Raw genomic sequence first — 25,229 nt, 5'->3', positions numbered from 1 at the left:
ATTATTGTGGGGGGCCGTCCTGTGCACTGGAGGATGTTGAGCAGCCTCCTCGGCCTCCATGCACTACATGCCAGTAGCACACCCTTCGCCAGCTGTGACAGCCAGGAGTGTCTCCGGACATGGCCATGTGTTCCCTAGGGGAGGAGGGGAACAAAATTGCTCCCAGTGGAGTACCACAGATCTACAGTTACCAGAGAATTGAGCTGGGACTACAGGTGGAGGAAGTGGGATTGGTACTGGGACCCAGCTTGCTGTTCTGGAAAAACCATTGTTTCAGGGTCCTTGGAGGTCCAAACATTGAACCCCAAGTTCTAAAGTTCTGTGATGCTGTGATGCCTTTTAGGAAATGGTGAAGAGATGAATAGGGGAAAGCAGCACAACAGTTATTTGGATGAAATTATTGTCCAAAAAATATCTGGTGGGCAAAGTCGCCTATTCTTCAGATTATTTAAAGAAGATTGAAATTGTTATTTTAAAAAAAATAAAAACAAAGTGGAATATGCCAGAGGTCTTCATAATGAAGGACTGGAACCACGCATGGTGCCAATAATTCAAAAAGCATATAAACTTAAATTTGGCATGTTCTATGTTAGAACCGTAGAGGTGTATTAAGGGTTCCCAAGGAGTTTTGTTTAACTCAGCATTAAAATTGACCCCTTGAGCAAGCAAAAAGAAGCATGAGATTTGATTTATACTGTGGCTAACGAAAACAAGTGGGCAATCACAGTTTAGTCATATCTTACTAATCTAACTTAGTCTAAGGAATGGAGGGGAGAGAGGAAGTGTGTGGGCTTTAGAAATACGTAAATTTCAGAAAAAAAATCAGTTTATAAGTGTGACCTCTTTTCTGCTCAGAAATGCACGAGTGGAGGAGGCCCTCATCCTCTGGTAACTCGTTTATAAATGAATGGGCTACAGGATATCGTGCCTTTGGCACCCATTCCTGCTCTCGAGCTGTGCCCTGCTCAGGGTGGGAGGCTTCAGATCATTGAGGTAACAAATGGTATGTTTCCTGCTCTCAGTTTAAAGGAAGTGTTTGGTCAGTCTGCCTTTGTGTAACCTTGACCCTGTAGGACTTGAGAGGCTGTGTGTGGCGGGGCTATCAGACTAGTTAGGGACCTCAAATTGGGTTTACAAGTAGGTCGCTGTTATATGGTGGCTTCTCTCTAAATACAATTACAGAATGTTGCTTTTAGCTTTTGTTTCTATCAGGGCTATGTTGAGTGCCTTAAACTCATGCTGACTTCAATTTATTTAAAAGGACATGTTCCGAAGATGTTTTTGAGATGTTAAGTGTGCATATTTGTAAGATCATGTCCTTAACCTGTTCTCCCACTGCCAGCTAGGATGTACAATAGATAGAGCCCCTGAAGGAGCCGGAGTCTCACAGGTCAGCTATAAAATCGAATGAGAGCAAAACGTCTGGAAAAACCTCTCTGTGCGGTGATTCATCTGGGAAGAGCCGTTCCCCTCAGTTGTTTCAAGAATTATCATGGGGACCAAACGAAGTGATCGAAATCAAGCACACACAAACAGTGTTTAACCGTAGTGAGCACTTCACAGACTGGGAATATGCTTCTATGTGTGTAAGCGGGAGCATCTGAAACCATAGCATGGTACAGTTTCACCACGTGATCACTTTTCTAGCAACACTGCACAGTCTGAGACCAAGTAATATGGGGTCTCTTTACAAAATGCTTCTTGAAAGGCCACCTCTGACTTCTTTAATAATCTTAATTTAGAAGAAATTGGCCTCAACACAGATTACACTTTAGAACTACTCGGTGTGGCTTTTAAATAATATTCATGTCTGGGTCCCATTCCACCTAGCTTCTGATTCAATTGGTCCAAGCTATGGCTCCGGCTCTGACTGTGTTTTTGAATCACCTGGGGAGCTTTCAGAAATTTCAATGACCAGGAACATCTCTGCATATTCTGTTTCGTTTGAATATAATGTGCGGCCAGGGCTGAGATGCATGGGACACAATCTAGCCATCTGGCCTATATGTCTCCTAGACCTTTACTGTATTTGAAAAGCTGTAGTTTTATCAACTTTGCCCAAATCAGTGGGTTTTTTTTTCTTTTTGAGTGAACTTCCATTCAGTGTCGTGTGGAATCAAGAACACTCAACACAATGACACTTGCCCTTGATTATAAAGTAGTAGAAGCAGATCCACAGTTTTATCATGATGGCAGACCCACAGGGAGCACTCAGCAAACATTTGCTGATGATGGGCAAAAAAAAAACAGTGTTTCTTATGGTCTCTTGGTTTATTCATGAGTATTTCATTTCAAACTGGATGTTTCACAGAGTCCGCATGAGGCTGCTAAAATGTTGATTCAATGAATGGGTACATTTCATGAACCACCCATCTGAGTGGGTTACTCTGGGTGCAGCTGTTTTGATTTTTCCTTCCTCTGAATATATGGTTTTGTTCATTTAATCAAACAAATCCAGTTGTTTTGCCATTTTGTAGATGCATTCTTTGTGTGGCCAAGAATTCTGTTTGCGGTGGCCACACCATAACTAGATTTGAATGTGGAGCAACCCAGCAAACAAGTGCTAATTTGAATCAATTGTGAAGATTGCCAGCAACAAACCAACGTGACCTCCACCACTGGGTTCAATTAGCAACCCTGCAGGCAAGGAACTAGGTTTATTTCATTATCATTTCCTTCATCCATCAGAAACCCTCATCTTGCTGAACGATGAAATAATAACCATCTCAAACTTGAGGCGTACTTTGTTCATCTTAACTTTCCATATATCCTTTTTTCTGAGTGCAAACATAATGCATATTTGTAAATAAGTTCAACAGTATAGATATACAATAGGCAGAATGTCAAAAGTCCCTAGGAATCCCATCCTCAAGTGACAGCTCCTATTAACCATTTGAGGACGTAATTTCTGGACTTCCTGTGCTTACACTAACATGCATTTCCTGGAGAAATTATAGTAGACACATTATCATGCTGGTCTGCAACTTTCTTTCTTAATATACATTGGACGTCTTTCCAGGTTTATACAGAGTGAGCTACTTTATTTTTCTTCAGAATTCTATTGAGTAGATATCCCATTTTGTAGCATATATAGCCGGTCACCCACTGATGGACTTTTAGGTTGTTGATGTTAATATATATATATATATATATATATATATATATATAGTTATATAGTTATACAGTTATATAGTTATGGGTTATATATAAGTTGTTTTCATATATATACACACAATTACATATTATATATTTTATGTGTAAAATACACATGTAGAAAGATGCACAAGTTTACAATTTAATGAGTTTCCAGAAAGCGAGCACAACTATGGCAGATGAGGAAGCAACGGGACCAGCACCCAAGAGGCCCCCTTGGACTCCGTTGCAGTCACTTCTCCCCAAGAGTAACTTATCTGCTCTTCCTAGCACAGATTGGTTTCAACTAATTTTATATTTTGTATTAATAGTTTCATGCAGTAGATTCTCTTTTGTGTCAGACTTTTTTTGCACAAAGTGATGTCTGTGGGATTCATTCATATTATTGTAGATGGTTGAAGTGTGTTTCTTCATTCTCATTGCTATGTAGTATCCCATTGTGTGGATATACCACAATTTATCCATTCTCTTTTGGTGGCCATTTGGGTAGTTTACAGATTTTGGCTGTTGCAAATAATGCTTTATGAACATTCTAGCATACATCTTTGGATGAAAATATGCACACATTTCTATTGTTTTCATTTTTCTTTGCTGTCAGAGATGGTATTGAAATGAATATCTGTGACTGTATCTTCCACATTTTCTAAATATTTCTGTGAAATACATTATTAGAAATAGGATTGCTGGGTCGGGGGCCCCTGGGTGGCTCAGTGGTTGAGCATCTGCCTTCGGCTCAGGTCTTGATCCCGGGGTCTCGGGATCCAGTCCCTCATTGGCCTCCCCGCAGGGAGCCTGCTTCTCTCTCTGCCTGTGTCTCTGCCTCTCTCTGTGTGTCTCTCATGAATAAATAAATAAAATATTTTAAAAATTGCTGGGTCAAATGATATGAACAATAACATTTTGAGTAGATACAGCAGAACTGTTCTCTGAAAATATTTTGACTTGTAAACTTGGTCTGCACCCCCAAGCAACCCATTGTGGCTGTATCCCTTTGCTGTTGCCATTATCTGTGACGCAGATGCTGCTGTTGTGTCTTCTGGACTACAAGGCAAAGCTAATGAAAACCAGAATCTCTTTTCTGGCCCCTTTCAGACACTCCCTAGTGGGCTAGGGCCTCTCTCATGTGTCCAATGAAAGACAGAAAAGAAAATGACCTAATGTACCAGGATGTCAGGGCATAGTGTGAAACTGCCAGCTGAAGCGATTGAGTAAATTGATGCTATGAGAAGATGCACCCAAGGGATGCCATGGCTCTACGTGCCCTCCACAACACAGTGAGATAACCTCCTTTCCCAGGTGGAGATTGAGGTTTCTAACCTGGAAATGAGAATCACATATCTTACCAACAAATGGCCCATTCTAAATGCCTGGCCTTTGGAAGGTATTAGGCTAAGGTAGTGTTTCCTAACCTTGGAGCTCGTGACATTTAGTGCGGGATCATCCTCTGCTTGGGGGTCTGTTGTGTGCACTATAGGATGGTTAGCAGCATCCTCATCCTCCTCCCACTAGATGCCAGTCTTGCTCCACCCCTCATTTGTGATGACAGACAATAATAACTCCAGGCATTGCCAATGTCCCCTGCAAGGGAGAATCACCCCCAGCTGAGGACCACTGGGCTGCTGCTTACAGAGGACTGGTTCTGAATCAGATCCTATTCAGATTCAGGCCCCACCACTCTTTGTTGCATGACCCTGGACAAAGTACCTAAATTCTCAGTACCTCAGGTGGCTCATACGAACAATACAAATGTTGATAGTGATACTTTCCTTAATCATTTCTTATAAAGATTAAATGAGATTCCTCATGTGATGCATGCAGTAGAGTATTTGGCGTAAAAAAAAGTATTCAGAGTTCTGAGATTTATTAGTCAAACTCTTTATTATTATTATTATCTAAAAGCTGAGGTGGTGGGAAAAAATATTCACTTTCTGGAAAAGGATGTGGATAATGTGTATTTGAAAAACATCAAAGGACAGTGGGTTCACAGCCCTTGGAACAGGCAGTGGGAAATGTGGGGAAAGCATTATTTAAGTGCTACAATTGAAAACAACAGCATTCGGTTGTACCTCTGTTCCTTCTCAAATCAGCATTTATGGAAACCAGAATTTATGGGAAGTGGACTCTGGCAGCAGAATTAGACATTTTTAGGAACATGCTAAATCACTGTGGGAAATATTTTATTGCATTCCTCTTGTTAATCTGAAATTGGTAAATTTTCAATAGTTTGTTGAATGCTTTTATTTTAAATAATAGAATATGTTCAGTGCTGAAGCAGCCATATTGTTTCTGTTATTATTGAGTAGAGAATTTTATCTGTTATGAGCTTCATTGGGCTGATTCTCACCTGAGATCCTTTCCTCCCACCAGAGGTCTAACTTGGATACACTCAGGTGCCAGAAAATGGTGTCTTCTTCTCTGTGGGACAGAGTGGTGCCCTAGACAGGGCTCCAGATGAGGAGTATAAGGGCAGGGTTGTGTCTTTGTGTTGCCAGTCACTTCTTCCCTTTTGGTCTCAGATTCTCAATTGAGCAGGTGGGATTAGTTCAGCATCTCCCAACTATGTTCTGAGAGCTCTGAGGGGTTGGAAAAGACTTTCTGAGAAGAAAAAAGGAAGGGGGGAAAAAAGAAAGAAAAAAGAAAAAAGGAAGGGAGGTGAGATTATAACAAATTTATTTAGAAGATACCCTGAGTTACAGTGCTCCCTCTGCGGGACTTCTCAATTTTTCTTCAGTTATTGTCTAACAGGACTATATAAGACGCAACTAATGTGAACTACTTTCTCAAACTAACTTGATCATGGAACAATTTAGGAAATCTTGCTTTAAATGATTTATGAGTCCCTCATAGACGTAGAAGTTCCCTGATTCATTCTGTATTCATTTTCTATCACGAGTATGACAAAATGTCATAAACTTAGTAGCTTAGAACACTACAAACCTATTATCTTACAGCTTTAGGTTAGAAATCTGACACGGGGCTCCCTGGAGTAAAATCAAGGGGACAACAGGGCTGTATTGCTTCTGGAGGCACTAGGGGAGAACCCATTTCTTTGCCTTTTCTTGGTTTTAGAAGCCACCCACATTCCTTGACTCATGGCACCCTATCTCCATCTTCAAAACCAGAAAGGTTGTATCTCCTTGACTGCTTTACTCTAGTCATCTCCCTCTCGCTCTGAACTCTACTAGAAAAGGGTCTCCTGTTTTAAGGACACATGTGTTTACATTGGGCCTAACTGGATAATCCAGGAGACTCTCTCCATCTCAAAGACATTAACTTAATTATATCAGCAAAGTCTCTTCTGCCATGTGAGGCAACGTATTTCCAGGTTCCAGAAATTAGAGTGTGAACATCTTTGGGCATCCATTATTCTGCCAACTGCTCTATCTGTGCCAGTAGCTCCTCTATTTCTCAACCCTGGAGAGTGCCATGTAGTGTTCTGTAGAGTCAGAAAGAAGCTCACATGACTATCTTCTTCATTTATTTGCTTCCTATCCTCAACTCTTATGGCACAGAATGACGATCTTAGAAGAGGTATTAAGTTCTCTGGCTCCCTCCACCAGGAGCAATAAAATCAAAGATCATAAGAGCAATGAAAACAAGGCTATTGAACTAATCAGTGCAACATTGTATTTTTAGCTTCTCTCCTGATATAGATAAGAATGCTTCCTTGAAATGAACTGGGCTCTGAACTGTACTTTGTTTTATGTGGAATTACCAGACTAGATATTAACAATTAGTCTTTGAAATTAAAATATGAACATAAAGGGATTAAAGATTTTATTCGCCTTTTTTTTTTTTTTTTTTGCTATAGCCACTACCTGGCTAATTTCTAAAAAAAAAAAATGCTTTAAATAAATGCTTAATTAAAAAAGTGAATGCTACCACAATGTTTAAATTTTTCAAGCTACTTGTGATCATCAGCTTGTGAAAAGAAACTGAAGGATTGTGTTTCTTCTCATTGCTTGGTAAAAGCTCTGATGGCCAATCTGTATGAAGCAGAAATATTGCATGGGTTTGCTTGTAGTTGTTGATATTTTATCTTTCATGAAAGGAATGAGGTGGGAAATAAGTTTTATACTAAAAAATATTTTTAGATCTTGGTGTTTCAACCCATGTTGAAGTTTTTGTTGTTGTTTTTGTTGGACTCTTTGAGTTCTCATATGACCCAGCAATTCCACTCCTAGGCATATACCCAAGAGAATGGAAAGCACATATTCACATAAAAATTTATACATGAAATATACACAGCTGCTTTATTCATAATGGCTAAAATGTGGAAACAACCCAAATGTCCATCAACTAGTGAATTATAAAACAAAATTTGATATATCTATACAATGAATATTATTTGACCATAAAAAGGAACAAAGTACTAATACATGCTACAACATGAATGAATCCTAAAAATATGCTAAGAGAAAGAAACTGGAAACAAAATGGCCACATATGGTATAATTCCACTTATATTAGAAGTAAAAAATAGACAAGTCCTTAGAGACATAGAATAGATTATCAGTGGTCAGGGCCTGGGGTGAGAAGAGAATGGAGAGTGACTGCTAATGGGTTTAGGGTTTCTTTTTGGAGTGATGAAAATATTCTGGAATTACATAACGGTAATGTTTGCATAAAGTGTATTCTATGAATATACTTTAAAATCCATTGGCTCATATACTTTAAATTTTTATGATATGTGAGTATTATCTAAAAAATTTAATCAGAACTTTGGGTATTTGGTCTGGCACATGAGAAGCTTAGAAGTTGCCATTTCACCCAACAAGTACAAGTCTGAACAAACTGAAAAATCAACAACTCTTCTTAGATCCATAGGAGAAGAGAGGTCATAGGGAAATTTGCTGCCTCTAAAAATTGGAGAGACTGACCCGTGAATATAGAGAATCAAACTTATTGGAGCAGCAATCTCCAAAGGAACCAGTGCCCAGGTAGGGAAACCTGAGCTGTAATTGATGAATTCCTGGAAGCTCAGTGTGGACAACTCTGAGAATGAAAAACTCTAGGGAGACCCAGTCATCAGGAGGCCCTGCCAATTGTGTAGGTTTTACCTCCTGGATCTCCACCAAGTTCACAGATGTTGTGATTAGGTATGAAAAAATCTGAGGCAATCAGCAAAGAGCCTCCTAGAACTGATAAGTAATTATAGCAAAGTTGTAGGATACAAAGTTAATATACAAAAGCCAATTGCTTTTCCTATATACCAGCAATGAACAAGTAGAATTTGATATTAAAACCAGGATACCATTTACATCAGCTCCCCTGAAACTAAAATACTTAGGCAAAAACTTAACAAAATAGGTACAACATCTGTATGAGGAAAACCACAAAACTCTGATGAATAAAAACAAAGAGCTAAATTAATGGAGATATATCCCATGTTCATGGATAGGAAGATTGAATATTGTCAAGATGTCAGTTCTTCTCAATTTGATCTATAGATTCAAAGCAATTCCAGTCAAAATCCCTGAAAGCTATTTTGTGGATATTGGAAAACTGATTCTAAAGTTTATATGAGGAGGCAAAGGACCCAGAGTAGCCAACACAATATTGAAGAAAAATAAAGTTGGAGAATGACACTACCTGACTTCAAGACTGAGTATAAAATGGTAGGCATCAAGACAATGTGCTATTGGCAGGAGAACAGACAAGTAGATCAATGGAACAGAACAGAAATCCCAGAAATAGACCACATAAATATAGTCATTGATCTTTGACAAAGGAACAAAGGCAATACAATGAAGCAAAGATAGTATTTCCAACAAGTGGTGCTGGAACAACTGGATATCCACATATCAAAAAAGAAAAAAGAGTCTAGGCATAAACCTTGTGCCCTTCACAAAAATTAACTTAAAATGTATCACAGACCTAAATGTAAAATGCAAAACTATAAAACTCCTGGAAGATAACAAGGAGAAAACCCAGATGACCTTGGGTGTGGTGATAACTTTCTAGGTACAATACCAAAGGCACAATGCATGAAATAATTGATAATATGGACTTTATTAAAACTAAAATTTTCTGCTCATTGAAAAACAATGTCAAAAGAATAAGGAGACAAGTCACAGACAGGGAGAAAATATTCACAAAATACATATCTGATAAAGAGCTGTTGTCCAAAAAATACAAAGAACTCTTAAAAATCTCAATAAGAAAACAAACAAGATAAAATATAGGCCAAATACTTTAAGAGGCACCTTACCAAAGAAGATATACAGATGCCAAATGAGCACATGAAAAGTAATATGTGATCATGGAAATGCAAGCTAAAACAACAATGAGATACCACTCTATGCCTACTATAATGGCGCAAACCTGGGCCAACATCAAGTGCTGGTGACAACAACAAGTATTGACAACATCAAGTGCTGGTGAGGCTGTGGAGCAACAGGATGTCTCATACATTCCTGATGAGCATACAGAATGGTGCAGCCACTTTGGAAGACAGCTTGGCAGTCACTACAAAACTAAATATACTCTTACCATACTATCCAGCAGTTATACTCCTTGGTACTTACCCAAAGGAACTGAAAACTTATGTCCACACAAAAACCTGCACGTGGATGTTTTTTCATCATTGCCCAAACCTGGAAGCAACCAAGGTGTCCTTCAGTAGGTGAATGGATCAACAAACTGTTGCACATCCAGACAATTCAGTATTATTTGGTGCTAAAAAGAAATGAGCTATCAAGCCATGAGAAAATATGGAAGAACCTTCCATGCACATTACTAAGTGAAAGAGGCCAGCCTGAAAAGCTGCAGACTGTATGATTCCAACTATCTGACATTCTGGAAAAGGCAAAAAGATCAGTGGTTGCCAGGGGTTATAAGAGAGAGAGGGAGGTAGAGTAGAGAGGATTTTTAGGGCATTGCAAATACTGTGTATGATACCATGATTGTGAAAACATGGCCTTATACATTTCTCCAGACTCAACACCAAGTATGAACCCTAATGTCAACTAGGGACTCTGGGGGATGATGACATGTCAGTGCAGGTTCATCAGCTGTATAAATGTCCCCTCTGGGGGAGAATGTTGATAGTGGGGGAGGCTGTGCAGGTGTGGGGCAAGGGTATTGGGGCAATGCCTGTACTTCTCCTCAAGTTTGCCATGAAATTGAAACTGCTCTAAAAAAGTCTATTAAAAATGCACCCGTTTATTATACTTCTCCAAATCCCTGTAATATATCACTCTAATTTATTTGTGAAAAACTTCAGTTCCTGTATGTTTTGTTGCTCAAAGGAAGCATTATTTACCTTAGGCAAAAACATTTAGCCAGGTCAGTAAAACACTTTTTAATTTATAATTTAAAAAGTAGTATCTTTAGAAGAAAACATTTCTGGAAAAAAGAGTCTGAAACATGGCAGCTAAAAACTCAGATTCATGCCAGATAGTTCAGATGGCTTGTTTTTATGTCATACCTGGCATTTTGTGTCATTCTGCAAATCAGTTTCTCTCTGTTCCTGGGCCCTTTTACATGTTTTGACACTTGATAGTAAAAGCCAGGAAGCAAGGTTTTTTTTTCATTTTACTGGAAGTGATTTGGGCTGCTTTAGAACAAATGTCCCAAATATAAATATTACCCTCTGGTCTTGTTTCCATGCTAATAGACACAAATAGTTTTCCGTATAGACGCAGAAGTGTTCTTTCTCAAGAGCTTTCTTTCAACCCACAGATATGCAAAGGCACAAAACTCAATTGCTATTTCTTCTAAGTGCTGTGTCTGTCCTTCCAGAATGTACAGTCCAGCGAGGACTTGTACAAAGGCACAAGGGCAGAGAGTTGATGTTTAAATCAGAGTCAAGAAAATAGCTGAAATGCGGGAGGGGGAAAGGTGAATGTGATGATTAGATAGGAGGGAGGTATCATAGGAAGTTAGAGTTTTCTGGGAAAATAACTGACATTTAAACATTCCCAGTCCTCTTCTTGCTTCTCTCAGTGAGACATCACAAGTGATTCCCTACACATCTTAAGCATCTAGGTCATTTGGGTCCTTAAAAGAAACATGTAGGAAAAATAAGTTGTTGAGCAATCTCTATCAAGCCATAGGCTCATACATAACATATGTATACGTTGTAATGATGGTTGTAAAAAGAGGCAGTTCCCTTGCTGTTTGAAACAGTGAAACGCCCTAGGAAACTCCATCATTTCCTGTACTACTTGTCTGGTGATTTTTCAGTGGGTCGAGAATGAGGTCAGCAAACTTTTTTTCTGTAAAGGGCCAGATCATAGATGTTATAGGCATTGGGAGTCCTATATCTCTAGTGCAACCACTCAACTCTGCCATTATATTAGGACACAGCCCTCCCCCGCCCCTGCCCCAGGATGGAAATGAACAGGCCTCTCTGAGCTCTAGTTTATAAAAAGAGGCGGGAGGCTGGATATGACTGGGACTGGACTTCGTCTGTTCCTACTGGAGATCAACAGTTCACACCTCAAGGTCAAGTCATGCCTCACTCAATGTGTTAGAAGTAATATTAGTCATTATAGATAATTTACAAACTTCAGAATTTTACTTTGTAGGAAAATGAAATGAGAGAGGATTTCATTCTGATGCACTTTCTTGAGTCATACCTTGCCGCTCCTTGTGAGGAAGGGATGGTACTCACAGGGAGATAGCTAGGGTGAGGTTAAGACCCCAGACCCTGGGGTGGAGGCCCATGACTTTGAATCCCAGCTCTGTCACTTGCATTCTGTGCCTTGGGTGAGTTACTTAACCTCCTGAGTCCTTGATTCCTTCATCTGGGAGATGGCTTATATTAACAGACCTTACCTCATAAAGTTATTTAACGATTAAAGCAGGGAGCACAAGACTAGGGCCAGGAATAATGATGGGTACATATGTACATCCACAAGAAATGTTAGTTATTCCTCACATATCTAAATCCCCTGGGAATGGAGCGTAGCTCCCAGCTTAGCTTATCTGTGCTGTGAGTCACTGATGAGCAAGCCTTACCATTAATAGTTGTGTTGACTACGAACTCTCATGGTGCTAATGGGTTATAATTTTATATTTTCTTACATTAAAAAGTGGTTCTACCCACAGATGGATATTTAATAAGGAAGAAGGCAGCAGAACTCAGTGAAGAAAATGTGAACATAAATCAATAGTGCCTGTGAGTGAAAACAACATTGAGACATGTCAGGCTACAGCCGTTGAGATTTACCAAAAGGTTGACCAAGTGTTCTGTGCCTGAAAATTGCGCAGAATGCTCTTTCTGTTGCTATCACTGAACTCTGAAATTCTAAGTCTTACCATTTTTGTGAATAAAGTGATGTTTATCTATGTTTATTAGCATACACTTCCTTGCTCCATTAATATTAACTAATAATGAGTCAATAAAAATGAAGACTCAGGATTCCTGGGTGGCTTAGCGGTTTAGCACCTGCCTTCGGCCCAGGGTGTGATCCTGGAATCCTGGGATCGAGTCCTGCATCAGGCTTCCTGCATGGAGACTGCTTCTCCCTCTGCCTGTGTCTCTGCCTATCTCTCTCTCTCTCTGTGTCTCTCATGAATAAATAAAATCTTTTTTAAAAAATTAAAAATTAAAAATAAAAATGAAGACTCATTAAAATAAATAAATGGGATATATTTTTTAAAAGTCACATTAGCATATTATTTCTTTCCTCATTAACCACTTTCCAAATGGTCTTCATATGGCCACGTGAATTAATCATGTGCTTAGAGCATCCTTTGATGAATTCCATGACTTCCTCCCGAAAAGGTTGCCCTGATATTTGTCTTACTCACCACAAATTGTGTGTGTGTGTGTGTGTGTGTGTGTGTGTGTGTATGGGAGAATCAAAATCTGGCTCTGGGACAGTGTGTTTATGTGTTGCACATGTCTCATTCATCATGCAAATGGCACGCATTGCTCCACCTTCCCCACGGTCTGTTTTTTTGTTTTGTTTTGTTTTTTATCCCCACTTCCCAGAGCAGGTAATTGAGGCTGCGAATCGTTAGATACCCACATGGCTGGTTATGGGCTGAGCTGGACTTAAAAGGCTGGCAGTCAGAACATAGAGCCCTCCGTGCAGCCCCTGTGGGGTAACACTGTGTCCTGGTGGAAGGAAACAGCTGCAAACGAGCACGTGAGGCCTGCTTATCGCACTGCCCCCACACCACACTACCGTCAGAAATATTCCCTGTGGCATCCGTGGCGGAAAGCGTAGAAAGTGGCATCTGGATCAAGCCTGAACGAAGGAAAAACAATTTTAAATTATGGGTGCATGGGTTTGGGGATTTAATTCCCAATCGGTAGTATTATTAGGTTTTTTTTCTGCTGCCAGTGAAAGAGAAGGAAAAGGCTAAGAATCTGCCCCTGGTGTCAGAGACATCTGGCGGGGTCAGTGGATGAGCGCATACAGAGACAGTGCGCCCATCACGGGGGAGTTTGGAGGGGTGCGAGGAGGGGTATGTGGAAGCAGGAGGAAGAGAGCCGAAGATGCCTGGCAGATGCTTCGTGGAGTTTGGAGAAAAAGGCAAAAGAGTAAGGACTCTGCCGCCCGATGGTTTTCTTAACCCCAGGCCTTTGCAGTGCTTCTCATCTGGGATTGTTCCCTCGAATCCCCGGGACAGCTGTGGAAACCTACCAGAGCCCGGGCCGCAGCCCTGAAGAGTCTGGCTGATGTGCTCTGTACCTGTGCTGTCCACTACAGTAGCCACTAGCCACCGTGGCTGTTGACATTTAGGTCAATGCAGGCTGGAGAAGACTAAAAATGAAATGATTCCATCTCAAGAGCTCATCAGCCGCGGGTAGGTAGTGGCCACCGTATCGGATGGTACAGGTAACAAAGATTTCCATCATCGTAGAAAGGTCCTTGCTGCTCTGGAGAGGTGCGTGGGCATGGGCATTTTTGAAAACCGCACCAAGTTAATTCTTTCCTTTTTCTTCTCTTTTCTTTTCTTTTTGAAATTGAGGTATGCACCAAGTAATTCTAGTGTGCAGCCAGGTAGAGAACTGCCGGTCCTTACAGAGTTTCTTCTAACATTAATCACCACGTGCATCTGAACTAATTTTGCTTTTTTTTAAAAAAATTTTGCTTTTTTAAAAAAGATTTTATTTTTTTATTCATGAGAGACACACACAGACAGAGGCAGAGACACAGGCAGAGGGAGAAGCAGGCTCCATGCAGGGACCCCGACACAGGACTCGATCCCGTGCCTCTAATTTTGCTTTTGAAGCAAATACCCCAAGAATATTATTAAAGCTAGAGTTTTTCTGCCCTCTAGTAATGCAAATGCATATTTTTTTAAAATTTAAAGTAGCTTACTGTGGGGCACCTGGGTGGCTCAGTCGATTAAGCATCTGCCTTTGGCTCAGGTCCTGGTGCCCGGGTCCTGGGATCGAGCCCCGCATCGGGGAGCCTCGCTGAGCAGGGAGCCAGCTTCTCCCTCTGCCTCTGCCTTCCCCTGCTTGTGCTCGCTCCCTCTCTCTGTAAATAAATAAATAAATAAATAAATAAATAAATAAACTTAAAAACAAAATAGCTTACTTGCTCACTTTTGGTCAACAACTAAAGGTTTAGAGGAGTTAATTACCAGCCTTCGGCTGAAACGTGTTAAGTTGCTTTATCCCGTTCAGTCTGAAGTATGACCATTGGTGCTGGTTTTGAGCTGCGCACTACTACTGTCTTGTAGAGAAAAACCTCATTGAGTGGAGACTTTGCAGAGTGTTAGGTGCAATTGATGAAACAAAATGTTGTCAAATGTAGCATTGAAATGAGAAACCAGAAAGGAATTCACTTTGGTATTTGCTATTGTTGTTGCCAATCCTGTCTTGCCTACGAGTTTCCAGTATAGAGTTTTCCCTCTCCTCAATATGATAGTCATCTCTCCTTAAGGCTTGCCTTATTTCCTGCTGATTTAGAAATATCTGATCGGGGATTGAGTTCTCCAGTTTGGGCTAACATTACTTCAGCATCCCCGTATCTTGTAGATAATCTTGTTCCGAAATTCATTCCTTGTTTAGTGAGCAGTGGATCTGCCCAAATCTGAATAAATGACCTGCTCTGCAGAGCGTCCACATGACATCTTACCAAAAATGAATGTCCTCTCCTCTGAGTGTCCTTTTTTGGGTGAAACCTGCAGCATTCATTCTTAGAACTCAGCTTTCCTTGCAATGTGGGTAGAAGGAGCAGCCCGAAAAAGAAATGCCACTCTCTGCAGCATGTTAAAGCCAGTGACATCATGTCCATGTGTCTCTATGAGAACCAGAAGAGAATGATCTTTCTAGGTCTACCCTCCCCAACTCATAAAATGACATGCGAATTTCTCACTTTCCCCGTGAAGGGATTTCTCGAGTAGAACACTGGACCTGCCTCCCTGAGGATCCACATTTATTGGAAAAATTAGGGGACTCTCCTGAAGAAGGCATCCCTAAGGGGTGCCTGTGTTGTGGCTGCCAAAAGCCTCTTCGTCGGTTGACATCACGCCTGGGGCTTCCATTGACCACTCTCACTGTAGACCTCCGTGTTTGCTCACTCTCTCCAGCCCCTGCTGGTCTGTTCTGCACTGCTCTGCCTCATTCATCTTTCCTAAAAAGCCCCTTTCCTCACCTTACACCTCTACCCAAAAACGGTAGAGTGCAGATCCCTGCTGGTAAAGGATGCGACATTTCTAAAATGCCTGCTCCTTCCTTTTCCTTTGAAACAAACCCCAGTCCCTCCTCTTGCTCCTGGAGGCAATTGCCTCACCAGCTTCCTGTTCTGATTCCTCCTGCTGCCCTGCCTCTGTTTGTGCACATTTCTGCACCTTTCTTCATAAGGGCTTTGGGCACTGGGTCCATAAGGGATTCATTGGAAAAAAAAAAAAAAAGGTCACTGGCATGCTGTGATGTCGCCTAAGGGTTAAACCCATTGCATTTCAAACAGACCACCGCTGAGGCCTGCACTCCTTACTCCCTAGTGGCGAGAGTTATTTAAGTTCTCTTTGTCTCTGTTTTCTTGTCTTCAAGACGGGGATCATTCTAGTATATGCCTCCTAGACGCATGGATAGTGCGTATCCATGGAGGCCGTAAGCGCCAACTGAGGGGCGCCTGGGTGGCTCAGTGATTGAGCAGCTGCCTTAATCGAGTCCCGCACCGGGCTCCCTGCTTCTCCCTCTGCCTGTCTCTGCCTCTCTCTATGTGTCTCTCATGAATGAATAAATAAAATCTTTTTTTTAAAGGCACTAACTGAATATTAGATGTTCTTTATTAAGGTTTTGACTCTTTCAGATCCGTGGCCTTAAGTAACTTTCCAGTGACCTAATACTTTGCTTTGATGGTAGATTTTTAGATCTGAAGGATCCCTGCAAATGGGTCACCATAATAGCAGGAGGATGCCAGAGATTAGACCAAGGTCAAGTGCTGGGAGTGGGGAGAGGATAGAGAGCTCCAGTTAAGGGAGCGTGACAGCGAGAGAATGCAGAGTCCTCCTTCTGTGCTAGTACTTGTCACCCCCACCTCTGGAAGGTCTGATCAATCCCAGGGTAGGGACCATAGATAATTGAACTGAAAGGTACCGCATTTTCATCATGCACTTTAAGGTAGCAGGACTAAAATACTCTTCGCAATTTGCATTGTTTAAAATATTTTCTTGGGAATCCCTGGGTGGCTTAGTGGTTTAGCGCCTGCCTTTGGCCCGGGGCGTGATCCTGGAGACCCAGGATCGAGTCCTACATTGGGCTCCCTGCATGGGGCCTGCTTCTCCCTCTGCCTGTGTCTTTGCCTCTCTCTCTCTCTCTCTCTCTCTCTCTGGGTCTCTCATGAATAAATAAATAAAATCTTTTAAAAAAAGATTTTCTTTTCTCTCTTTTTTCTTCTTTCTTTCTTTCTTTCTTTCTTTCTTTCTTTCTTTCTTCTTTCTTCTTTCTTTTCTTTCTTTCCAGCTTCTTTCTTGCCATGTGAAAATGTAGAAAGTCAAGGGACGAGCCAGTATGTGGTTCAGTGGGAAGACATACAGGAGAGGTTCCGGGGCCCAGGACTCCAGAGTCAAACTGTTTTGGTTTGTTGTCTGGGTGTACAAAGGAAGTTAAGGAAGGTGAGGTCAGCTGCTACCTCACATACGTTTCCCAAATCCCACCGTACAAGTGCATTGCTCACTCAAGATGTCATAGTGTCCACAACTGGTGGGACGGCCGTGCTCTGAGCATGGATTCGACGACCTGGGCTCCGCTCTCTTCAACACAAGAAGATGTTGATTTGGTCACCTGTGGCTGCATCACACGCCACCCTGAAGCTTAGCGCTTAAGACAACAACCATTTGATTTGCTCTCCGCAGTCTGAGCTGGGCTCAGCTGGACATTTCTCCTGGCCTTGGCAGTGGCCTTATTTACCTGGGAGGTGGCCTGGAGGCTGGATTTCGCTGAGATGTTGGCATAGCTAAGCTTTTCTCTCTCTCTCTCTCTGCACATGGCCTCTCCAGTACACTAACCAGACCTAAGACGTGGTGGTGGGAGGGTCCCAAGGATGCAAAAGCAGAATTTGCCAGACCTTCCTAAGTCTTAGGAGCAGAATCACCTCAGCGTCATTTCTGCAGCATTCTATTGCTTCAAGCAAATCACAGGGCCAGCCAGGATTGAAGGGCGGGGGATCCTAGGACATGAATATTAAGAAGTGTGGTTTCTGCCTGAGAGTGCCACGCATAGCTCTGGGAACTGTTGTCTCCAGGTTTTCACGGGCCAGGGCTAGAGGTGAAGCTTAGCACTCTCTCCCGTAGCCCCTTGGCTAGAGCTTAGTCACATGACCACTGCTACCTGTGGAGGAGGCTGGGAAGTGCGGTTTAGCTGAGTACCCAAGAAGAGTCTGAGTGGCCAGCCAGTCTTTTCCACTCTTTATGTGCCTTCATCCCCTCCTCTGTATAATAAAGTTGTGGGAGGGAGTGAACACATGAAGTACCAAGTACAATGCTTGGTACTTAATACACGCTCAATAAATTTCTGCTATCATCATTATTGTTATCACTTGCTACTCTGCGGTGACTACTTGATTTTGCTCCATTTAAATCAACACATGTGACAGTGGATGCCACGCTAAGGGATGTGGGCTTTGTCCTAGAGCTAAAGAGGAAACCTCAAAGGGTTTTAAGCAAAAGGGTGTTGTAAGTGGAAATGTACTCACCCCAAGAGTTGGATAGAGTGGTTCTATAATTTTTTTGCTTCAAGTGTGCAAAACATCCCCAACAACATAAACAGAAAAAAACCCAGAAGAACCAGAGAGGAAGGTGGAGTGAATACTTATGGGCATAGATTCGGGAGCTATAAGCTGTTGCGTGGCACCCTTGTCTGATGAAGAGTCCAATAGATAAAAGACCACTGTTGTGTCCTAGGCATTTTTCTGGCTAGCAAGCTCTTCCGCGGAGTGGACCTTTCAATTGCTTCCCGATATTGATTTCCAAGGCCATTTGGGAGACTCTCTGGCCTTTTATTGGTTCTACTTAAAGAGCTGATATTTGATTAAAAGAAGATTCTTCATCTTCACCCCCTCGTTTTTCTGGCTTGACTGCATTTTTCCAAAGAATGCCAGAGATACACAACTTCTCCATTATTTCTGCATTTCCTCTCCAGGCCAGACTTGGTTCCACTCTTTAAACAGACTAGGAATTTCACAAGACGTCGTCTCTTGAGATCATTGGAGATTATTCACTTAAAGAAATAGTCATTTTCTTATGAAACATTTGTTGCCCTGACAGTGTATGTCTCCATTAAATAAATTGATTTAACAGGCCACTCCAGTCTTAGGTAATCATTCTTATTAAATTGCTGTGGCTATTTCTCATTAGACACTTATGACATGGCCCTGACTGGGGTGTGGGCTGTGGACTGTGGCTTTGTCTTCCAATTAATTTGTAAGCCTCACAGTGGTTGGGATCACAGCTGCAGTACTTACAAGCTGTGACTCTTTGGGCAAGTTGCTTAACCTCTCTGAACTTCTGTTTCCTCATCTGTAATTTGGGATGTAATGTAACCCACTCATTATAGTTCTTTTAGCAGTTAATGAATCCATGCCCATAAAACACTTAGAAAAATGTCCAGCACTTAGAAAGCTCACAATGAGAACTACATGTTGTTTTCACGTATTCATAAACTAAAAAGATCACTTGCCTAACAATGACAAATGAATTGCACATTTATCAATTTTATGTGAACTATTACATGAAATACATGTAAACAAGGGTCTCAATTCCATTAGCGACTATCCAGAGCACATGAACCATACTCGCTATCTGCTGGCATGATGATGACTATTTTCAACATCTGAGTTTTGGGCGTAGTGGAGGTGGAGGTCTATGCAGTAACAGGTCAATTTTGAGTCTGAATTTCTCTGTAAGTGTAATTGTTCTAGTAAAGAAAACCATCTGATATATTTTATTGTTTTTAAATTCCTTTCTCTTGCTAAATAAATGCCAGCAGCAACAGAAGCTGTGTGTGGCTTATATCAAGTGATGATTAACCTCACAGAATCCTAGTAAAAAACATACCCAAGTCTCTAAGTTTTGAGTAAGATCTTCCATGAAATCATTTCTCAGCTTGTCAGTTATAATCACAGTGATCCTTTGGTTGGAATTCACTGGAGACCACAAGAGAACTATAACTTCATAGCGACTGGAAAACAAAAGTGTCTTTTCAAATTGTATTTTGCTTCAGTGCCATGTGGTATGCACGGAGATCAAGGTAATTAGTGATCGGGATATGTTTTTAATCTTTCCTTTTCTTTCTGCTCTTTATGGATTTCTCCCCGCCACCCCCGACTCCCACCTGCACCCTCTTAAACGTGGCCACGTGGTCACATCCACTCTGCCCTCCACACCCTCTGTTCAGGAAATGAACAACTTCTCAAGGACAATTGTTCCACAAAGAGCATAAAATTCAGAGCATGTGTTATGCTTCAGTATAAAAGAGAATGAAATCTTTTCCTTTTTCAATGTTTTTTCCTGGTGTTAGAAGAACGAAGAAGCCTGTGGTTTTAAAATATAATTTAGGAATTGAGAATTTGCCCTACACAAAGAAAGCGCCCTATGTGCTTTATCATGCTCTCAGGGGCTTTACCCGAGGCTTCCAACATTCTTTGGTTGATTCCTAATAAGGACAGTTTGCACAGTTACAATCCAATTACCATTTGTAGATCCCTGTGGAAAAGGGGATTTTTTTTAAAGAGGAATCTTTTCCTAACTCCAGAATATCTCTTCAGAATAGTCTTATTAAAATAAAAATCAGGAAATCCAGTTTCGATTTTTCTGCATTCTTTTTGTCCCTCCCCATTCTCTCTCTCTCTTACACACACACACACACACACACACACACACACACACTGACTCACACACTCACTCAGTGACACAGCCTGCCTCCGTTCTGAGGGGACAGGAACTTCTCAATGTCCAATGACAAGATTGCATTTTTTTTTTGTCCCAAGATTCACGGTAGCAGAGGTCTCTGGCAGCAAAAGGTATCCTGGGAGTCACAGCTCTGCCAGCTGGGCCATTTCTCAGACACCCGATGTAATCTGCCATTGCAGGATGCATTTTTCACCAAAAGACTAATTTTTCTTTAAAAAAAAAACAGGCTCGAGTTCCTACTCCCAGCTTAGTTCGGTAAAATTAGGACAGCACAGACACGGCCGAATAGAATCCATGGGTAAGCAATATGAATATCTATGCTTATGCTTCTTTTCGAGAAGGCGATTGTGCTAAAATGTTGTGATCCTTACACATCTATCTTGTGATTTGGGAAGAGTGGATTGATCAGTGTCTGAGATGTGCGACAGCCAAGTCCTGTCTGTGCCAGTAGCGATTTATGAGAATGTTATTTTTAGATCGGTTGATAATGTTAGAGCAGCTTGCAACGAGTGAAGCGGAGCAGAGGGGAGCATGCCGTGGTGACGCACGGACCGGTGACACACGGACCGGCACTGCCTGGGCGACAGCCGCTGCCCCGCGGGCTCCTTTGAGTTCTGGGAGAGTAAGGTGGCTACTCCTCTCCCCTGGACCTCTTGAACTCGGTACAACATTTTATTTGCCGTAGATATGATCAATAAGGGCTTTGGAGAACAACTTGCACAGTAGATGAAGCTACTAAAAGAATCTAATGGGCTCTATTTTACAAAAGAGGAAACCTGAAGCTCTGGGTTTTTTAAGCACTGGCGGGCTTACCCCACTATAAGGCTGTGTCTCACTGTGGTGTGGTTTTTTTAAAGATTTTATTTATTTATTCAGGAGAGACAGAGAGAGGCAGAGACACAGGCAGAGGGAGGAGCAGGCTCCCTGCGGAGAACCCGATGCGGGACTCGATCCCAGGACCCCAGGGTCACGACCTGAGCCGAAGGCAGGCGCTCATCCACTGAGCCGCCCAGGAGCCCCAAGGCTGTGTCTTGTAATGAAAAGACCCGGTGGCGGAAAGAGGCAGAAGGGGACCCTAACGTCCCAGATCCCACTCTGCTCCTGTAGGAGCCACCTAACGTCTTTGCACCTTGCTTTCCTCCTTTGTAGACGTGGGGGTCTGGATCGATTTCTCATGAGAAGTGACGAAATACGTATAGTGGTTTGGGGTCCAGATCCTGGAGCCCACAGCCCGGCTTCGGATCCCAGCTCTGGCACTTAACACTAGGTGTGCGATCTTGACAAGTGAACTTAGGACCCGTGTCTATGTTTCCTCATCTGAAGTATGGGAAGAATAATGGAAACATCGCCCTTAGAGTCACTGTAAGAAATAAATGAGCTACCACAAATAAAGAGCTCAGGGCAGTAACTAGCAGAGAACGCACGGTCTGTGAGTGGTAGTGGGATCTTCAAGGCCAGTCCGTGTCAGAGGCCTGCCATTCTAATGTCAGTGAGCTCAGTTCATTACCGAAGGATAAGCAAGACCCTCAGCTGCCGGCCCTGTCCTTGAAAAATCTAATTCTTGTAAACGTTTCCACTTTCCACACTCTGGGGTCAGTGCAGGCTGTTTTACCTCCTCTCCATCCAAGAGTCAAGTGAAACTTAAAACTCCAAATTAAATTGGTGGTGGGGGGCAGCCCGGGTGGTTCAGCGGTTTAGCGCCACCTTCGGCCCAGGGCCTGATCCTGGAGTCCCGGGATCGAGTCCCACGTCGGGCTCCCTGCATGGAGCCTGCTTCTCCCTCTGCCTGTGTCTCTGCCTCTCTCTCCCTCTGTGTGTCTCTCATGAATAAATAGAATCTTTTTTAAAAAATAAAATAAATAAATTGGTGGTGAGTAGACAGGTCCATAATCCAACTGAGGATTTACAGAAGTAAAATTGGCCTTTTGTTCTGCTGGTTTTGCCTCGGGGGACTTCCAATATGTCGCTGCATCCCCTCCATACACACCATTAGAAAGGTTCTTTCCACGGGAAACGAGATGTTGAGTGACTTTTTGTTTTTTTTTTTGCATGGTGTTAGCACAGTGCTGGCTTGACGACGTTCATTTCTACGTCTTTGGTTTATCAGTAATTTAAATGAACGGGCCATTAGCAGATAATCGCTTTTATTTTTTTATTTTTTAGATTATTTATTTATTTATTAGAAAGAGAGAGAGAGAGAGAGAGAGAGAGAGAGAGGCAGAGACACAGGCAGAGGAAGAAGCAGGCTCCACGCAGGGAGCCCGACACAGGACTCGATCCTGGGACTCCAGGATCACGCCGTGAGCTGAAGGCAGCACTAAACCGCTGAGCCACCGGGGCTGCCCCAGATAACTGCTTTTATATCACCCTGGCTTTTACATACTTTCCAATATCCCCAGTTCTTACTATGTTGTGTTATTTCTTTGCAGGCTCTGTGGGATGTTGCTCAGAGAAAATCTTAGGAGAGGAGGGAAAATGTTGATCCCAAAGACAAATCCTAATCATAGATGTGCCTTTACCTTTAGTCTGGCCCCGGGGTCAGCAGACTTTTTCTGTAAAGGGCCAGATGGTAAATATTTTCAGCTTTGCAGGCCAATGAAAGCAGCAGTAGACAATACTTAAGTGAATGGGTGTGGCTGTGTTCCAATAAAACTTTATTTACAAAAGCAATCGGTAGGCGGGATTTGGTTCACAGGCATTTGCTTGCCAAGTCCTGGCTTGTCATTATCCCCATGTCGTAGATGAGGAAACAAAGCATAGGAGGGAGGGAAAGCCTGCCAAAAGCCACATGGCTGGAAAGTGGCAGAAGCAGAATTTAAGCCCCGGCAGCCTCGCTTGCCAGCGCTTGCTTTTGCCACCTCCCCAACTGCCCTTGTGTCAACTCATCCCTGCCTGACAGTCTCATCTCCTGGAATCTGCCTCCATATGTAAGGGTTGACTCAAATATCATGTTCTTGGTAAGGTTGCCCTGGAAACCAACCGCCCAGCATGCCTGATACCCCCCCACTACCTTCTTTCTCTCCTAGGGTCTAGCCCCTTGTCACGTTATGTAATTTACTCATTTATTATGTTCATTTCTTATCAATTTCCTTTGCTAAACTGGAAGCTTCTTGAGTGCAGGGTAGCTTTGTTTTGTTCACTGAAGAATCCACAGGACCCAGCACAGTGCCTGGCCTGTGGAAGGTGCTCATTCAGTGCATGTTGAATGAGTGAAGTGCACATTTCCATAATGCTACGGTGACAGTTTTTGATACTTCTTGTATAGCAATAAATAGCTACTGTACCAAAGCAAAGGTTAAAACGGACTGCCATACCTGCCAACTGTTCAGATTTTTCTAAAATTCCTTATCTAAGAAAACAGACTAGAAGGGATTAACAAAGCATAAAAATTATGTCTGATGTAGCAGAAGTGTCAAATTTTCATAAAGATCTTTTGAGAAGGAGTGGCTGATGAATCAAGAGAAGAAGAATTAGTGAATGTTATTCTATTGAGTCCCTAAAGGAATAACTTCTTGTAAGAGTCCAAATAGGGGTGTGACAGCTACACAGATATGCTCGGCTTTGCCCAGAAGCTCATGAAGAAGAAGGGAGTTCCTTGTCATTGATGATGTGTTTATTTTGGAGTTATAAAGAACTAGGCAGCCCTTTTCAGAAACGTTGGTTGTGAGCCTGGTATTTAAATTTATGCCATGCTGCAGCAACACATTGTGATTATCTGGGAACCTTGGCTGTACGAATGACAGCTGGCCACAGTAGAAAACAGTTAAAAAGAAATTTAGGCCCCAGTATGGTTTATCTAAACGGCAAGCCGTTTTTCAGGCCTTAACTTACCGATTCGGTCTTTTCTTCTGCTCCTCACCCATGTGGAGCCATAATCCAGCTGGCTGGCTTATGACCACCGAGAAGAGGCATCTTACACATAGTGGAAGCATTTATTCATGAATTCAGTGCACATTTCTTAAGAGTTTTTGGTGTCACTAAAACTGCCAGGTTTAAAAAGGGTATGCAAATTTAGAGTAATGATGATTAATAGAATAACTTTAATTACCATGTATTCAAGACTTACTGGGAGCTAATAAGCCCTCTCCAAGAACTGCACTTGCATTGTTTCAAACGATCACTACAAACCTGAGAGTTGTCTTGTTCTTTGCTCCATCCTCTGGATGAGGACACTGAGGCTCAGAGATGCTCTGAATCTTGCCAAAGAGCTCATCTCTATCTGAACCCAAGTCTTCACCACAGTACCAGAGGGCCTCAGTCTTTATTGTGCAAAAATCAGAAAACTCTGGGGATGCTGGTATATGATGAAGGCGCTCGAGCCCCATTCTTTGTGGCCCTGATTCCCTGAATCTGTCTTAGAGCCCAGAAACCTGTATGTTTAACGAGAATCATCTGCCCAGGTATTCCACTGCCCTAGGTCTGTAGGCCATATTTTGAAGAGCCCTGCATTGCACTCCTTGCTGGTTTTCTTGGCCTTGGGAAGTTTACAGTTGGATGAGGCTAAGAGATGCCACAATTAGAGACTAGTCCCAAGGACATAAGAAAACAATGTGGTATAGACCCAAACCAAAATTATTTCAATCAAATTTATTTCATGGGAAAAGCAAATCTGTTTGTAGAGATGCAATCTAGCCCAAAAGAATGACCTTTCTGAATAAATCACAGATATTAGATTGTTGGTTTTTCAGTGTGTCTTTTGCTTCTTTTTTTTTCTAAATGTGGAGACATATACTTCTGGTGGGAAGAAAGTC

General features: G+C 42.0%; 1 protein-coding gene across 3 annotated transcripts in view; it reads left to right on the top strand.

The window, feature by feature from the left end:
* ARHGAP6 (Rho GTPase activating protein 6) overlaps positions 1-25,229 on the top strand; it is a 488,580-nt gene that overhangs the window by 380,644 nt on the left and 82,707 nt on the right. Inside the window, exon 1 of one of the 3 annotated variants that reach the window (XM_055338931.1) lies at positions 20,680-20,776. The exons of the other annotated variants lie outside the window; for them this stretch is intronic. The gene's annotated coding sequence lies outside the window, so the exon portion shown is untranslated. Of the gene's footprint in view, positions 1-20,679; positions 20,777-25,229 lie in introns of those variants that run through there. 3 annotated transcript variants of the gene reach the window in all.

This window comes from Nyctereutes procyonoides, unplaced genomic scaffold (genome assembly GCF_905146905.1).
Source record: "Nyctereutes procyonoides isolate TBG_1078 unplaced genomic scaffold, NYPRO_anot_genome, whole genome shotgun sequence".
Lineage (NCBI taxonomy): Eukaryota > Metazoa > Chordata > Mammalia > Carnivora > Canidae > Nyctereutes > Nyctereutes procyonoides.
The sequence above is the reverse complement of the archived record's forward strand: the minus strand, read 5'-3'. Positions and strand labels throughout refer to the sequence as shown.